Below are 14,389 nucleotides of genomic sequence, written 5' to 3' on the forward strand. Positions count from 1 at the left end.
CACAATGCGACTGGTGCAAGGGCAAACCTTTCCCCCACTCTGCCCATTTAGACTAATAAACCCAGAGGCGCAGCAAGAGCGGCAGCACCTGTTCAGGAGGGGTTGTTTATTACAAAAAGTATGGAACTGTTTTTATGAGATATGAAAAGCTTGGGAATGTCCTTCCCAAAGTGATCCCTCCCGCTTTAGCCTCTGGTATTTCACGACATCTCTCTGTAGAAGGAAAGAAAGGATCACTACAACACATGACGTGCACAGTTATGTTCTCTTATGATTTTTCCTTTATCTGGTTTCTCTGGATGTATTGACAGACCTACAAACATGTCATAAAAATGCCTTTTAGCCCTAAAACGTATTTGGCTTATTTTCTTCTGTTTGTTAAAACTAATAATTGTAGCCTGCACCAATGTTACTAGGCCTAGGAGAAATTTCTATTAAACTGCATAATTTCTACAGTTTCGCTTGTGCAACATTCGTGAAATTACACCATGTCAATTAATTAAGTTGCATTCATGGCAAAATTATTCAAACGACCAAAACGCAAGCTGCAGTTGATTGCGGGTCTTCTGTTTTCAGAGATTCCTTTTTTGGAATGAAATGGGTCCTTGCAGCCAAAATGGATGCAAAGGCTTTTTGTGCAACATGCTGGAGTCGCATTTCAGCTAATTATTGATAATTCACCTACTTTTCTTAGAATTGTGCGTAATGACACAAAAGCAACCCCTAATCATTACCAGATCAGTCATGTCATGTCAAGTCAAAAACATAGTACATTACGCTACAAGGACGAGACTCTCTATTCAAGAAGGCTGCAGCCTGCACATGCAGCTTTAACCTTTCCTTCCTCTGAAAAAGTGGATCTCACTCATTAATGGAAAATTGGTGTTTTCATTTTATATTCTCCCTCTCTCTCTCTCTCTCTCTCTCTCTCTCTCTCTCTCACACACACACACACACACACACACACACACACACACACACACACACACACACACACACACACACACACACACACACACACACACACACACACTCTCTCACACACACACACACACACACTCACAAACACACACACACACACACACATATATATGTGTGTATATATATTCACAGCACATAGCACATAGATGTAGAGTTAAGAGTAGTACATCTGTACTTACCTATTTGCACTTACCACCTCGATATTTTTTATACTTTAAGCTTTGATTTATTGGCCACAACATTATGGTCACTCAATATTCCAGATTACAACCCTCACTCTTTGATGTGGAGCTGTTGTAGTCTAAGAGGTTCCAAGGACCATACTGTCATGAATGCCTCGCTTCAGATGCCCTGGCTTTCGCAGCCTTCAGTCTCCTTATAGAGGTGCCTGCTATTGCAGCCCACTTACTTTTCTGCAACTACAGCTTGTACTGTATGGACCCTGTGGGTGAGTAGAAAGCATGCGAGTGTGTTGAGTGCACACGCTTTGGTCACTGTGGTTGCTGCTATGTTATTGATGTGAATAGAGTCAGATCAGAGTCAACCTGGGTGCTCAGGGTCTTGATTTGGCTTCAGAGAAGAGGTAAGGACCTTTGAATTCTGACGAAACAAGTGTGCCCGTTAAGAAAGGTTGCTCGTCGCAGTAAATTAAACTGTGCATTCAGCTCCTGAACACTGCTTTGTCCAGCCCCTTGTTTGTTCAGTCCATTGATGAATCCCATCCCGTGCATTGACCGTCCATCCAGTAATTCATGCAATACTCCATCCATATGTACATCCATCTGTGCATTGATCTATGTGGTATTCTTTGCTACTCCATGCATCAACTATTATTCTCCTAAATCAGTACCCATGCATTTATTTCATACATTTTATGGGCACTTTATATCGATTAGCATAAGGAAATACAAATAACTGGTCCAGTTTTTTGTGATAAAATCTTTTGTGATTTATTTAATAACCTGATCTTTTTGATGTGTAGTGAACAGCAGTGGTCTTCAAACGTCTTAATGCCGCAACTTCCTCTTAAAAATAATTTTAAAAAATCGCCCCCCCCACAATTATTTCACTATTATCCTTCTAAATTGGAATGTTTAAATATGTATAAACATTTCAGTTAAGTTCTGCTACCCCTTTTACACATACTCCCAGTCAGAATAGAATATAAATGACAAAAAGATGTTAGTGATGGCCCACTACAAAGTGCCTTACTGCCGCTCATGGTTTTATCACTTAAAACAAATCCTGATGCTTTTCTTGGCCAGAGCCTGCTGCCCTCTCCCCCAGTTTGAAGACCTCAGGTGTACAGTAATAAAAGTGCGGTTTTAATTTAATCTGAAGTAGTATTTTTGTCTTTTGCCCTTAACAAGCATGTTTCAAAAGGTTAATATTTACTGACAGGTTGTGGTTCTGTCGGTTGGGAAGGACCACCAAGAGTGAACCTTTGTTCAGCGTTGTTTGAAAATCTCCTTGTCACTCCCTCTGTTTCCCATTCAACCCTCTACTCTGTCCCTTCCTCTCTTCTGTCTTGCCCAGCCCCTCTACTGTCCCTTTGCACCTCTTCACCTTTCCTCTCTCTTCCAATCCTCAGACATCCACTTCTGTCAGGGACAGGGGGACATCGAGACACCTGGACAATGATAAAGCGCAGTGAGAGCTTCAGAACACTGGAAAATACCAGGCACTAGAGCAATGGGATTTTAGAATAAACCCACTAGAATTTGAAAAGCAGAATGTTGGGGTCTTTCCCCATTGCATGTAAAAGTAATCATAACAAGTTACCAGTATGGTCCCTAGCCATCAGATTACAATTGAGAAGCCAATCACCCAAACAGAAACTGGTTCAGCATCAATCACCAATCTATGACAACTCTAACAAGAACCTGCCTAGAGGGTGGAGGCGGACACCAAGGATGATGCCCTTTAATCGGCAAATGACACTACTTTAGCTGTCTTCGATCACGTAGAGTTCCATTGGCTGGAAGATTGCAAGATCCACAGAGCCCTCAGTGAAGTCCCATCGAAGGGATGCACCTCTCCCTCCAGGCCACATCGCCCACACTTACTCAGGCCATGAAACCAACAATTGCAAATGCATGTCTGCTACATGGAGCATCTCGTATCTAAGAGCCCAAATAATCCAGTCATTCTCCTCTACATATTGACTGTATACCATAACACAACAGCCCTATGGTCAAGGAATGATCTTTCACCTGTGCTCGCAGTTGAAAAGCACAAAGAAGCATTTTACTTACCACTATGCGCTTTAGAAAGCATCCACACTCACACCACAGTGGCCATGCATTCCACTGCATTCATCTGTTTCCACACAATGAACCACTGCATCATTCATCCCTTCATCTCTCTAACATTCATATGCCCAGCATCATTTGGTCGTTCATGCACACATTCATCCTTCCACCAGCTGATATAAAATTATGTGCTGCATTAAATGATGTATTGCTACTGTTAATGCCACTTGCATAGTGCACAGTCGGCAATTAGTGTGGTATCGTTAATTGGCTAATACACTAATCGATGCCTTACATGAATGACCGTATTCAAGTATTCTTCCATCCTTGTTGCACTTTGCAGCGCTTGAAGGTTGAGCTGATGCGCTGTATGTGGGAGCAGTTGTATAAACTCCAGAGGAATCATGCAGTTTGCTAAGTTAAAATTAAAGTAATTTAGCAATTTGCCATGAATCTCAGCTGTGTTGCTATAGAAACACCTCTCTGTGTGGTTGTTTTGCTCTCCAACATTACTCAGTAAATATTTATTTGTCATGAGTCATAACCATGCCTGCCTACTGCCTCTTCATATCCTTCTGCAGTGTCCCACTGGTTCCCCTCGGGAGGCAAACACAAGCGTCACCATATCTTGTGACGATGGCTGCACTCATTGGCCATCAAACCTCAAAACCACCATTCTGACGTTGACTGACAGCTCCTAAAACCACTGCACGGGGCAGATATCGGATAATGATTTTTTTCTCAAGATTGATGGCACTCCTCTATTTAAGTTAGTTCTTTATTAATCTCAAACTGCACACACTCTACTGGCTATTTATTCTAGGTGCGGGCCAAGATCGATACTCTCAAAGGAACTATAATTTGCAAAAGAGAAACAAGTTCAGGTGTGAATGGATGTATGCCTCTATGTGTTAGTATGCATTGAGTACAGACCTACTTCAAGAGTGATAGAGTGCTGACGCTAGCCAGGGGCATGGGAGGGATCTTATAGGAGGAGGATAGCTGATTCCAAAGTTCTGGGACAGTCACCGACAAGAGTCTATCTCATCATATTACAAACCTGGAGGTGGGAACAGAGAGCAGGAGATGGTGAGATGAGAGCCTGCCTCCATTAGGCGCATGTCAGCTGGCTACAAAGGTGCTCGACTGTCTAGCCATTTTGACGTTGAGTCACACAACTCTGAAGGTCAACCAACCCTCCTGAGGACCAAATATTGGATCTCAAAAAGTAGGTAAGTATAGAATTTCTACACCAAACGCCACATTTACATATGTAATGCAGCATTAGCTTATTAGAGGGAGAAACATGAGAGGCAGCTAGCGTGGGTGGATCGAGAGGTCTATATTATAGTTGTATAGTTGTCCCTCATGCATTTTAATGCAGACATTGGAGTGGAAGCTGAAGGATACACACTGAAACAACCAATAGCATCAGGTGAGAGATGAATGCTTCACTAGGCTGAGCCAAGACCTGAAATACAGTCTCAAGCCAATGCCTCTATGAAGGCTGGTTGAAGAAAGCCGATGGGTGAAAGGGCTAGTCCTGAAGTCCACTCTGTATATATTATTAGCAAAAGGTCTGTTTGACCACTGTCTTATCAAACCCCAGACCTAAAAATTGCATCAATGACATTTGTATCTGTAAAAACCATCAATACATTTTTATATGGAAATTACATTTTAATGTTAGAGACAGATTTTCATCATTTGTCAATATTAATAATAAACATTACCATTGAGTCTACATGTGTTGTAATTCAAGACGTTGCCTATCCCAAAGTCTATGGGTCATGCTATTTCCCGCCCTGTCACATTGTGCAGCATTTCTGATAGAAGTGTAATGTCACTGATGTAAAATAAATAAATGGGCATATCATAAGATGTGCCCAGCAACGAAAGATATGCGACTTATCTGTGCTAAGTTGTTGACAAGCTATGGAGAGTAATGAAGTTCTACTGGTGGAAACATATGTGCCAAAGCAAATGGGGTCAAAATATGTCTTAGAAAATATATGTGCCAAAGCAACATGTACTCACCTCACAACGAACTGCAACGTTTGTCGAAGGGTCTCACCACAGAATCACCTTCCTATAGAGTAAATACACATTGTTGAAAAACCATACAATCCACAAAATGTATTAAAGGGCGATATTTAATCATTATAAATAAATGTCAATGTAAAACCGGTCAAATTTAGATCGCATTCGAATGGAAGCTTAGATAACTTGTATACAGCCTGCAGACCTCATGTGGGTATATCTTTCTAATAATGTATTTCATTATTCGTTCCTATCATGATCCATCTTCTCCAAATCTTGCCATGTTTTGTTAAACTGCAGGCCTTCCACCCCGTGTGACACCTTTGTATGGCCAGGGTTTGTAACTCAGTGGAAACACCAATACATGCTACAGGTCTTAACCCATTCGCTGAATCATCTTTCAGCAAATACACAAAACATGTAGGTATAGGTAGTAAACAGAGTATCACATCTTTCAGCGATCTCGTTTTACAGGTTTCAAATCTACAACTTAAATTCACCGAGTCGCCTCGGATGATTAAGTTCACAGGATACTCTGAAGAAATATTTCTCCACACACCTCAGGCACGCAGTTTGAAACCTTTGGGTCTTTACACAGCATGTAGCTAAGATCACTCGCTGTGACGGCCTCCTTTACCCTGCCGTTTTTTTTACATGTTGACCTGCATGACTGTATGAACAATGGAATGAATGTAAATGAAATAGAATACATAGAACAAAAAACAGCCTAACAAAATTTCTCAAACTAGCCCAACTTCCTCCTCTTCTCTTCTCGCTCTAACTCTCTTTCCTTCCAATCATTCTCTCTTTATCCTTTTCTTCGCTCTCTTTCCCACCTCTCTGATTTCCTTCTGCCCACCTCCTTCCCTCCCTCTCTCTATTGAAGCCTCCTCATGACTGCTGCAATTAGCATTGTGGAGCTGGGGAATGTGGCAGAGACACCTGCAGTGGCCATTTTAAAAGAGGCTACTGTGCAGACCCCGGTACCACCACTGGCTCCACCCTGCTCCCACACCTTCTTACACAATACCTTACACTTTCCATTACTCTAACTCTTACCTGCAATCTCAAACCAACTCCTTAAGATAAAATAATCCTAACCCATGTCTAACCCTAACCTCAACCCTGACCCCTACCCAACCACAACTTGTACACTATACTTAACATCAAATATCACACCGTGGCTCATTCTAACTAACCCTGAGCCTAGTTTGCGTAGTAGCGCTACGCGTAGCTACGCAAAGTGCCTTTCGCACTACGTGAGATACGCGTAGCGCTACGCGAACTGCGTAGTACGCTGTTCACGATGATTGCACAGTACCGGATGCTTGTCCGCAGTGTTCAATTATTGCAAACGGCATCTTGCACAGTGCAAGCGGTCGTTTTCTAAATCAGGCCCAGAGTTTTTCTTCTCACATTTTAGCCAGGGCAGAATGTCCTGATTGAAATATACATCACTTGGGCAAATTAATGAATACTGTACTCACAGAGGGTCTGGTACATTATTATAAGCAGGAAACAGCCCATCTGCATGCATCAGCTTTGTTACAGTAATTCTATTGTAACAAAAATTTAAATCCGGCAGGGACCTATTTCTACTTTCATTGTACTTCTTGACTTGCAAGATAAAAAAATGGTAAAAAATTGAGACCTGTCTGGGAATTTTTTTTTAAAATAATTTTTTATTAAATAAAACTTCCAATCATTGCATGTATTACATTACAAACCAGGTGACCTTAGAACATCAGGTGCATAGCGTTTTATACCGGTATATACTCATACAATCAAATCAGATGCATAATGATTATTCCTAGACATTTCCATTTCCACAGTCGGAGCTATACATAGGTCCCCTCGATATATATTCCACCCACTCTATTTTTTGCCCAATTTCTTGGGACATCCCCTAGATTTAAACACTTCTTTTTCTGCAATCATACATTTATCCAGCTCAGCCGCCCAGGCATTCGTCGATGGTCGGCCTGGTACCCCCCAACTCATTGCTATTGCTCTTTTTACTAGTGTGTAACCTAAGGTGACTAATTGTTGTTCTACTTCTGTGAGATCGGTCGCCACCCAAATATTGAGAAGCCCCAGTGGTGGAGTGAGGCTAATCTCTTTCCCAAGTGCTTCTTGCATGTGTGTGGTTGCTCCCTCTCAAATGGCTCACAGGGATGGACAGTCCCATAGAGTATGATAGAAGGTGGCTTCTTGGTGACACCCCCTCAGGCAAAGTGCATCCTGCCTAGTCCCTATTTTTGCCAGTGTGACACCAGTGAGACGACAACCTGATGATACGCTCAAGTTTCTAAAACACATTAGCTTGAGCCAACATACACATAATTTCCTCAATTTTCAATAAGTTATATCCATTTGCCCACATTGCTTGCTTTCAGCTCCTTCGATCAATGCACATTCTGATTTCATTGTTCTTTTTCTGAATCACCGCAATAGGTGAAAGCCAAAGAGAAGAGCCCATCAGTCCAATCACACCATCTTTGCATAGATTGTCCATTTTTCAAACTATCTCTCATGCTCAACGACACACCCCTCAATTTATGTTTCACAGGGACACATGATAACATGTTCAAATCCCTTCAACAGTCCCAATTGTTCATCAAATATGTTGCCATGTTTCTTGAGCAGAGTATAAGTTGTCAATCTGCACATTCAATTGACCATCAGTAACTGTCAAAGCTTGAGGTACACTACCTGATTTAAGAACAATATCCAAACAGGCTTGGTGGTGCCACCCAAGAATATCTGGCCCACTATGTGAGACGTATACCATGCCCTGGACCGGCCAACCTTTGAAACCAATGACAGTCTCTAAGAAACCCACTAAGTAAATTATGGTACTATCATACCCTTGAGGGGACACATCTGGTGGTAACAACCCCTCATTAATATTGTACTTAAGAACAGTAACTTTGGAAGTGATGGTGATTTTGAATCCTGAATCCAATGAAGGTATCATTAACTTTCCCACTCTAAATATCTCTACAAGATCTCTGGACACAGGTATGTGATCTTCATGAATTCTAATACAATACACTGAATTATTGAGGTCATTGTTATTGTTTTCAGTTCCTTGTGCTAACACTGTGCTCATCTCATTAGCTGCTTCTTGCCCTTATACTATTACACAGAGCATCAAATTATTAATTTCATCATACAAGCTGTGGTCGTCTTCAGTTACCAAATTCACTTTCCCTTTCTTTGCACTCAATCAGCACAACCTGCCAAAATGACCTGTGACCCTCACTTGTTACACTCCTTGGTGAGAGTGGACATTGCTTGTATGAAGCTATGTGGAATTTGGATCAACACCAATGATGTATACTGCCAGAACGTAAAGTTTCTTTTTTTCAAGTGGTTTAGTTCTATTCAACGCCCTGTTCATATAGGACTTATTGCTTTTCCCCAACAAAACTGTCATCTGTCTTATTAAGCTCTTTAGCTGAACCCTTCAAATATTGAATCACATTTGCTATCTCCACAGCTTCATCTAAAGGTGGCTTTTACATGTAAGTAATCTCTCTTGAATCTTCTTATTATGACACCTAGTAACTAGTTGATCTCTGATCAGTTGATTTGTAAAATTCCTGAATTCACACTTGGTTGCCAGAACACGTAATGAAGCTACATACATATCTATGGATTCAGTGGCGTTTTTTTCACTGGTAAAAATGTTGAGTCTCCTTACAACCAAATGTGGCGACTTAGAGAAGTGCTGTTATAATCTAACAGCCTCCTCACAGTCATCTAGTTCTTCATTATCCACCAGTGAGTATATGGGCAACAAATACCTCTTGACCATCCAGACCCAATGAGTGTTCTGGCAACCACCTTCTCCTATCGGACTTGAACTTAAACCCATCTAGTGCCCCCAGAAATGCATTGAAAGCTCGAAGTCACTCTTTCCAAGGAATGTTGGGCGCCCCTGGAGATTGTAAAAATGGTGGAGGGGGATTAATGGCCTGCTTAGCATTTCAATAGAAATACTTTGCCCCAGAATTGATATGCCAAAGCTGTGCTTGTCACTGCACTGAGTTCCGGCAAGAAGCTCTCCAACTAGTCACCACTAAACGATGTACTATGAGGGTGTGTCAGTCGCCACTACACTTTTATAGGCACTGGTAAAGTGTGCTGACTCTGACTTATAGGTGTTCCTGTCACTGTTAAGTGCACCCACGACTAACTGTACAGGGGGCATAACAGGCTGAAAGTTACTGAATGCCTGTCACCAGCAAGTACACAGTAACAGGCAATACCGTATTTTACAAAGTGTACCCTGTATTTAAGATCAGAGCATGATGAACTCTAAAAAAAGGTGTGCCTATCACCTCAAATGAATTTTAAATGAACGTGTGCCTGTCATCGCAAAATACATTAGTCACAGGCTGCATCATCGAACATTATGCATTCTACCTTCAAGGGAATTAATTATTTGCCAATGACCCATGTCGGGCGGAACAAAACCTTCAGTTTTTACAACCAGTGGGGCTTATTTTGTGATGCCTGACCACCATCGGGGAAGGACAGGTAACGTACGATGGCCGCGACAAATGCACGGCAAATCTAGGGTGCGGCCACACCAATTAGCCCACAAAAACAGTACAGCCCACAAACTACTCCTGACTCCGCCCATAAGATAAGTGGACATGGAGCTTGCGAAAAACCCAAATTGCCGGATTCGAAATCTATCACAAATTAGGCCATGAGAACCCCGGCTATGGCAGGCCCATAGGAGGGCTGGCCTTATCTGTAAAAGTCAATTTAAATTTGAAAACAACTCAGGCCATTCTACAAGTTCTGGAGGCGTGGAGTGACAGCTTGAATTTAATACTCTTGTGTCAAACACAGTTCTGATAAGTGATGGGAACCGAGCAGAACATGCTAACTTTATCAATTTGATATCAAAAACCGTTAAATCAAAATGTCATCTTTACATCAGCTTTAGCGACTTCAAATCAGCCCTCGACAAAATCTCAAGGTCACTGTTATGATCTAAACTCTCCAAATGCTTAATTCAACCACTTATTTCAAAAGCGCTCCAGGACCTTTACACAAACGCCTGGGTCACAATCAATATTGGCAACCACTGAACATTTCAAGGATACTACTTACATTAAATGGGCTCAAACAGGGCTGTGTTCTAGGTCCTGTTCTCTTCAACCTTTACATAGCGGATCTGGTAACATCATTTAACCTAGTAATCATCGACCCTCAAATATAGGTCAATTATATCTGCCCATCCTACAGTATGCACACAATGCACTCTTGATGAGTAAGACCCCAATAGGACTGGAACGTCTATTGGACATCTTAGGATCATTGTGTAAAGCAAACCATCTAGAAATGAACAAGGACACAACAAAAATATTGATACTGTGCACTCCAAGATCCAGGAAAAAGAGTTTGGTATACTAACTCTGTGTAACTTGATCCTATCAACACTTACAAATAGCTCGGCATTGTGTTTGACAACCGCGCAACATGCACTGATCCTAAAGCCTCCCTATAGACAAAAGCTACTAAACAAACAAGCATTTGCAATGCAATAGGTCTCGCACTTGCGAGAGTTTGAGTTCTTGGCATTGTAAATGATAATGCCTTTTTTTATGTGTTTTAAAAGCCTGCAATGAGTGCATAAACACACACTTTGTAGTTATAGTAGTAGTTGATTAAGAGAAGCAAGGTGGTTAGAAACTGTCTGTTTTACAGGCGGCTGCGCATTTTGTAAGCAAGGACGATAAGTACAAAGTGCATATTTATATGTGATTGCAGGTTTTTATAAACATAAATAAAAGTTCTTGGTATTTAGAATGCCAATAGGTCAATGTCTCACAAATGCGAGACCTATTGCATTGGAAATGTTTTTTGTGTGTTGTAGGCATTAGGTATTTTGAGATTAACATATGCAGTACAATTGTTGGCTTTAATGAAGAATGGAGTGTGAAAGGCTGTAAGGATAGGGAAATAGGGAGCAATGTAGCGGCATAAAGCAATGACAGTAGCTTCGTATAGCAACATTGGGTTTGATGAGCTTTAGAAAGGGCCGTGATGGAGGGAGAAAAGGAGAGAGCGTGCCGTGAACAGGAAAAGCAAACACCAGTGCGCAAGAGTACGTGAGACTAACATGAAGCCATTTCCTACGTGCAACCTGGTATCAAGTTTCCCCAGGAGTCAATAAACTAATATTGCCCACCTAAAAAATATATTTAAAAAAAAAACCACCACAACAAAATGGTAAATTACATTTTAATTGTATTTTCTGTGTTCAAAATATTTTATTGAATTTTTATTCAAATACATCTAATTATAGTTCACGCTCGGGCCTGTGGCTTAATAGGTCTTCTATTCTGAGGGACGTGTATGGGGTTTAAACCGGTGAGCGCGGCTGAGAGGGCGCCTCGTGTGATCGCCACACGGGCTGAGTGCAGGCGGTATGTGTTGTGAGTGCGCTGCTGGCGGGGATGGTGCCGCTAGAGGAGGGGGAGGGGTGATTGCCCCCACAGCCTTTCGCCGCCAGCCCTGTCTCCCAGCGGGAGAGGAGCTGCTGCCGCACAAGGGGCCCCGCCGCCGATGGTCATGTGACCCTTTAACGGAACCGGATGGGAGCGGAGCAGTAGCACCGGCAGTAGCAGCCGCCCGCAGTTAGCCGCGAGCACCGGAGCTACGGCAGTACGGAGACCGGAGGGGCGACACGGCGAACACCCTACGCCCCCCAGGTCAGAAGCGCACGATCCCTGGGGGTGAAGCGGCGGCACGTGCCGCAGCCCCGGTAACGAGACACCACCCCCCGCGGCCTCGGTAACGAGACACCACCCCCCCCGACGCCTTGTCGTCCGGTGGTGGCATAGGGGCCTCGCTACCTGGTGCGGGGAGCGTCTGAAACCTGTGGTAAGGGGAAGTGGGGGCTGTTGAGAGATTTTGGGACAATATTTGAGATGAGGGGGGGGGGGTCCTCAACTTTCACAGGGCCTCGGACCGGGCACAAACCGGTTAATAGGTGTGTAATTGTTGACGGAGGGCGTGTAGTCTCGTGGTTGGAGTAGACAGGCATATCTGAAAGGGAAAATGCATGCTGGCTTGCGGGGGAAGGGGGACAGGAGATGTGCACGCCACGTGACTGTAGGCGCATACACAAACTCAAATCCACCAAAAGCCTGCGCGCGCACATCTCCAGTCCCCCTTCCGAGGCAAGTCAGCAACAATAGATCTCGCTTGCGACAGCAGCGCTTCGCGCTGCGTTCGCAGGCGAGACCTAAAAAATGATATGGAAAATTACAGGATCAGTCCCTAGGACCGCTGCTGAAAATAATCCACAGCAAACTGGAGACAGTATTAATTTATGGCATCGCAGTACTCCCAACCGGAATAGCATCTTTTTTTAACACAGTTAATGCAAGAGTCTGCAGGAAAATGTTCTCCCTAACTGTATATTCCGCTCATAGCCAGATTGGATTGGAGTTGGGCCCCGTGACCTGCTCATTGTAAGATAACTTGCCTTTGGTAAAACAAAGGCACAAACGAAAAGCTGAAAACAAAACATGCTAAGTCACTAAATTTTGGAAGGAAATTTCAAATAACGCTCTGTGGGGCATATTCTCAACAACAAAAGTTACTTAATGCAACCTACAACATCGCAGTCGATCGCGGGAATTTTACGCCGTGTTAACCAGGCATTCACAACACTGCGGTACCATGCGATAATGACCAGATAACACGTCAACTGACCGCGATAAGATCAACGCCACGCCGCAAAAATGTGAAACATGAACGCAAAAAAAGCTGCGATGAGGCCTATCGCGATACAAAAATCAGCCAAAACCAGCTACAGGCCTGCAATTCACACACGTCAGGAGGGAACAATCACCATAAAAGTAGGGAAAAAAATGACAAACAAATGCCAAACAACAGCCAAGCACAATGGATTTTGCCGGAGCAAGTACGGAGGAGAACCAGAACTCCACAAGCCCCCCGGAGGACCTGCCTGGGACCTCGGGGTCAGGGAAGGGCAAGGAGAAGAAGAGTAGGAAGAAGCGCTTCAGTCCGCAGCAGAACAGGATCCTGATAACGGAGGTGGTTGAACACCATCAACAACTGTTCGTCACCTCCACTGTGTCATTGGCGACAAAAAATGGACTATGGCAGGCCACCGTGGACAAGGTGAATGCAGTTGGAGTGCTGAAGAGGCCAATGGACGAGGTTAAGAGGTGCTGGAATGACGTCAAGTGCAAAACCAAGCTAAAACTCGCCAACAACCGGAAGTCAGCAATGCAGACTGGAGGTGGCAGTCCTGTGCTACAGGAGGAGCTGGACGACATGGAGGAAATGGTGTCCACAGTCATCAGTGGGGAGACGGTGGCAGGAGTTGGGGGACCGGACACTGCTCAACAGGACCGGACAGAGCAGCAAGAGGGTGAGTAATGACCAGGGACTGGGTGGACGGGGGGAGATGGGCACAATGGCACACATGCACAAGTAAGTAGAGCACAGCTGCGGACAAATCATGCCCCAGACCCAAACTCCCACAAAGAGAACTATGTACCCAAGTATGCAACATCTCAGCACTGTATGAGCACAGCACATCAACATTGACAACGAAGTGGCACAAACCACAACATGTTCACCACAGAACAGAGGACACAACTGGTGCCGACTGGGTTTATACACTGGCCAGCAGCAAATGGGCAGCCACTCCAAAACAGCCACGATGTACACAGTCATGCAGTCTGTAAGTAAACATGTAAAATGCAACAACACACATGTGAACACATTGTTAAACTGCATCTCCCCTTCACATTGCAGAGGGACAATCACCACCTCCTGCAGAGCAGTCCCAACCTCTCTTCTCTGATGACGAAGAGGACCACGACACCTTTGACTCAGACGCCCTCCGAGAGTTCATTGACAGTCTCCGCAGCACACCTCCAGGAGCAGGGCAGCCCAGCTGCAACGAGGAAAACCCACCCCCTGCACAGACCACACTGCAGGCGGCACCCACCACCCTCGGCTGCCTCCCAGGACCCCCACGAAGAACACATGGCCTTCCAATGCCGTGTGTTGGAATGCCAGGAGCAGCTGGGGTGGGCTTCGACTGCATGGCA

The 14,389-nt window shown here is 43.8% G+C and overlaps 1 protein-coding gene across 6 annotated transcripts in view; it reads right to left on the minus strand.

Moving 5' to 3' along the window:
• MAP2 (microtubule associated protein 2) overlaps nt 1-14,389 on the minus strand; it is a 1,132,493-nt gene that overhangs the window by 749,006 nt on the left and 369,098 nt on the right. For all 6 annotated transcript variants that reach the window (XM_085648606.1, XM_085648602.1, XM_085648605.1 and 3 more), the window contains one exon: nt 5,271-5,322. The gene's annotated coding sequence lies outside the window, so the exon portion shown is untranslated. The remainder of the gene's footprint in view (nt 1-5,270; nt 5,323-14,389) is intronic.

Source organism: Triturus cristatus, chromosome 3_2 (assembly GCF_964204655.1).
Source record: "Triturus cristatus chromosome 3_2, aTriCri1.1, whole genome shotgun sequence".
In the NCBI taxonomy this organism is placed as follows: domain Eukaryota; kingdom Metazoa; phylum Chordata; class Amphibia; order Caudata; family Salamandridae; genus Triturus; species Triturus cristatus.